Below are 4,979 nucleotides of genomic sequence, written 5' to 3' on the forward strand. Positions count from 1 at the left end.
CTGTCTGCACTGTCATGCCAGCCTTCTGCTATTCTCCTTTCACTCGCATGCTCCAGGCTTTCCTTGAACTAATGTTGGACCACAAGATGAACATGACCAGGACATTTTTTATAAAAAATGGATGAAGTATTTTCCTTTAACAGACACATTTTCTCTCTATTTTATCACCTGAAAGCTGTTCCTCAACCTTCCCTTTAGACTTGCACGGTTGTACAGGCTCCTCTCTTGGACTGAATTTGCTTACTCAGATTTCACTCAATGGGAGCACTTCATAGTTTACAATACAATCTACAGAAAATTAGATAAACCTGCCTCATATCTTGACTGATGAACTCTCAGAGACTTCATCCAGCACCTTTTCTGCAGCCTGACTCTCCCTTTCTTTGTTCTGTTAGATTTCAGCTCTTTCTATCATGGAGACCTGGCATCACATGTAGGTGCTACCATAGCTTCCTGTTTTTGGACACCACCCAAATTATTTTATAAATATAATACTTTTAGAACTTCTTTTTAGTAAATTCATTAATATGAATAGGAGAAATCAGCGAAGCCAAAATATTAAACTCAATCTTTAACCAGGATCTAGTTTTTTTTTTTAATGTTCCTATATGGGCACTTTTGCTGCTTTGATATCTGCCTTTGGCAAGAATTTTACAAGCTTGCTGGTAATTTAATTGGAACCAATATAAAAGCTGTTTTTTACACACATAAATAAATTATATTTGCATGATCTCCATAAAATATTTATACATTCTTAGCTGAGCCTGGATTTTGGATAAAAGGGCCCACCCCTGAGGAGTGAGAGTTGCTGTCCTGTACATTAGATATCCTAGTAATCTGAGCTGTTTTCCTGCCAAATAAAAGTGCAAAACTGTAGCAAATGGCTTAATCTTATATCAAAAAGAAGTATGTCCAACTAGAGGGTCACATGGCTAGTACACATGAGCAAATCCTTTTTCTTCTTCAACTGGTTTGATTAAGTTTTTGATCAGAAGTCAAAAAGCATGGCATATTCCTGTACAATGTTCAGCCTGATCAGTTATGGCGTGAGAATGGGGTGAAGCACGGATGAGGTAGGGGCTCCAGATTAGTTTTTTTGTTCAGACACACATTGCTAACTTTGACTGATATTTATCAACATATGTGATTGATAGCCCCAAATTTTGCTTCTCTGATTGGTAACCTGTTGAATTCAGAATAAGTTAAGATTCATCCATATTATTGGATCAGAAATAGGATCAGAAGTGAAAATCAATCCAGCTATATTTAAGTGTGTTTTTGTTAAATAGAGAGAACTTCTAATATTAGCAATAATCTGAGATCTAAAGGTAAAAATTTTGGTAAGCTGTGACTCCTTAGGGCAGGTTCAAACCTGCAGATGAAGCAGGCATTCCTGTATGGCTCCCAGTGAGCGGCTCCTTGTTTGGCTGCTCGCCCCACAGTGTTAGTTCCTAAAGAAACCCTGTTGGCAGATTTGACAGCAATTTGCAGGAAGTGGTACTAAACCGCTGACTTCCACCCTCAATTATTCTGTATGGGGCTTCCACAAGTAGCTCCCCATGATTGGAGAAGGTGGAATATCATGGGCGAACCTATCAAACTAATAGCAAATGATTTTTAAGAAAATCTTTCAAGGATTTCTGGATCATCTGGGTCCTTCCATGATCATCCATCGCCTTCAGCCTTGGAGAGCTCCGGCATAGGACATGGTAGCCCCTCCACAATCTCACTGGCAGTCTGAAGACCAAAACTGAGGCTAAGCAAGTATGGTTATATAAAAAAGACAATACACATGTAGAGGGACATGTTCCTGTATATATTCAGCATTCAAACACTTTCAATCTACTTTCTGTTGGTAAGAGAACACCTTCTGGAATGTTTGGTGCAAGGAACTGGTCCTACAGTAGTGGAGAAACTCACCAAAAACCTGTGCTACAATTTTTATTGGTTTTACCCCCCAAAAGTAAGCAATGTCCAGATTTACATGACATTATGGGTATGTCCCTATGCCTGCCTAATCGACCTCTCATATAAATGCTCCACAAGGCTTTTGTGCTGCTGAACGCTGAGTAGAAATGTTATGCTTGGCCATGCAGATCATGTCTTTGTAATGTTATGTGGTTCTCCTGAATACCCCCCTTGGTCCTTCACAGCGGGCGGACACATTGATATAATACAATATTCTAAACCATACAGTAAAAGGAAGGATATATGGGGATTACATCCTCATTCTAAACATTGGTGCTGCTGCATTACTTTATTACATCCAATACACTTTAGCCCCAAATTTAAACCCTCAGCTTACATTAAAAATACATTCATCTCATGTAAAATAAAAATTAAGTGCACTTGTACATATAACCTATATTCTGGCTTGATATATTAATCCTCCTATGAATAGCAGCACTTGCACAGGGCTGGGAAAGTAGAACTAGTAGCTACAGTATGAGCATACCTACAGTAAGAAAGATATTCTTGTTTTGTAGTCCAATCAATTGTGTTGTTTGATCACAACTGAAAACAGTTGGGTCTTTGACATGGCTATGTTGTCTGAAAGGACTTCCTGGATCACACAACTGTTTGAACCTCCCATAGGAACCCCTTTCACCTAGCAGGGAGTTGGGCATTTCTATACATTTGCAATTGTAGGAGGACATTGGGTCCTGCTAATATAGCAAACTGCTCATTCTAGTAGGTACAGCATCAGAAGCTGTGCTATGCAAGGACACCCAAGGTTCCCACACCCATCTTTAAACAATATTAGTAATGTTGGTTTAAAGTGTGACTGTGTGAGGCAGGGGTGTCAAACACTGGCCTACGGGCCAAATCTGGCCTGCAACATCCTTTTTTTTTTAGCCCCCAAAGGAATCCAAAATATGAACTGCAGCTGGCCGGCCGCTGCATTGTATTAGCGCCGCATCTATAATTCTCGGCATCACTCGTGCCTATAGACCAGCAGGCTCTCTACCTATTCCTGGTCCCGCATTGGACTGTTTTATAGATGCAAGTATTGCCAGGAATTGTAGTATCGGCACTATTTCAATGAAGAGGGAGTTCCAATGGCGGGCCAAGATTTGGCCCCACATTGGCTGCAACTGGCATTTCCAGCACACGTGGGAGGTGCCAGGAGGCTTTTGGAGTTACATGGGCTTCTTGGTGACCCATTGTCTTGTGTCATATAGCGGTGTCTCAGGCTGTGCGTAGCCTGCTGTTATCCAAGTGATGCCGGTCGTGATAGCATCAAGGTTTTATATCTAATGAGAAGGAAAAGCTTACTCAATTTTTTTTTTTTCATACATTTCAGGGTTGACCTGCGACTTTGTTTAAATTTTTAATTTTGGCCCACTGTGCTTTTGAGTTTGACACCCCTGGTGTGAGGGAAAAGTGATGCAGGATATAATATATATAATGTTGTAATACAGGGGAATACTTTAGTATTTATAAAAAAATAAAAATATTTTATATAAAGGTCCTGCAGACCTTCACTGGTTCTGGTTGTGATGACCATTCCCCAATTGCAAGTCATGTTGATGAACTATTGCTGACAATAACATATCCAATGCAGGACCAGTAGTCATGCTGCTCATGCGTAGAACTTTCTGCCTACTTGGTGCTGGAGGAACAGTTAGCTTTCAAAGGACCCTAACTAAAGTAAATAATCTTTTTTTTTTCACCATCATGATGAGTGAGTGATCCAAGAAATTTCCTAAAAATCTTTTGCTATGAGTTGGGAAACATTTTAAATCCTGGACCAGATCCATTCTAAGCTTGCTGGATCTCCCAGGCTCTCCCATTATAGTTTATCATCTGCAGTTTTGGAGAGATTTAATAAATCAGGCCCAATATGTCCTACACCAGTCAGGGGGCTTTGTTATTTAATTATCTTCATACTTCACTTTTATTAGTATTATTTTGGTGAAGTCGATTTACTTTTTAAGTGCCAAGGAAATCTGCTGCATGATATACTTATTTTCTTTCAGATTTAGAAATGAAATACTGAAAACTTTTTTCAAGTGAATATGTTTTACATTTGAAGCTGTTGTGTACAGGGAAGGCCTCATTCATGGATTAGGGCAGAATGCCATGTTAATGCTTTTAAATAATCACAATCATGCAGATATATGAGATACATTTAATAAATGACTTTCTGAGCCAATGAGTCATTTATTAGATGTGACACAGGCTGACGTTAGCATAATGCAAAACAAAAACACTTAAACATTCAAAGCATGTTGTAAATATGGAATGCGTATCGATTTTTTAAATAATAATTGTTTTTCTGGGTTAATTTTCGCTAACATTTGAAATCTACAGTGAATGAAGTGAACCTATAGTAGGGAATGTAACACGTTGGCTTTATGGGAACCAACAAGGGTATTTCAAAGCCTAACACAAAACAACCAATTTTGGATGGAGGGCTAGATCTTTTGTTGTCTTTGCCCACATAAACCTGTTGACACCGTTTTCCCTTGATTCTGAACATGCTGGTATGGAGATGGACGACCAGTAAAATCATGGGAGAAGATCTAACCTCTGTGTCATCAAACAAAAACACTGCAGTTAAAAAAAATGTGCTGTCCCACCTTCAGAGCCTTCAGGAATATGGAGTGCTTTCAGGTTTGGAGGACCATGTCTAAGCCCTCTTAACAATGCATTACTTGGTCCGTAGGTGGCCATTCACCATGCCCATGGTCTTTACTTGTTTGCATCGTCCTTAATATGTTTAGATATGCCCAACAAAGAAAGGAAACTTGGGCTGGTGGCAGAGAATGAAAGAAAGAGAAAGAAGACATATACACTCAGCTTGAAGCAAAACTCCAAGCTAATAAACATTTGACATACATACAGTTTATAGGTCGATGGATTTGTAGTGCTGCTGTCTTGGTATTTGCACACATATCTTTACTGCAGAATTTAGTGCAATGGTAAATTGGATTTCCCACAATTTGTTGCATAGAATACAAAATGGTATTTTACTG

The sequence above is a fragment of the Pyxicephalus adspersus genome, chromosome 3, assembly GCF_032062135.1.
Source record: "Pyxicephalus adspersus chromosome 3, UCB_Pads_2.0, whole genome shotgun sequence".
Taxonomy (NCBI): Eukaryota; Metazoa; Chordata; class Amphibia; order Anura; family Pyxicephalidae; genus Pyxicephalus; species Pyxicephalus adspersus.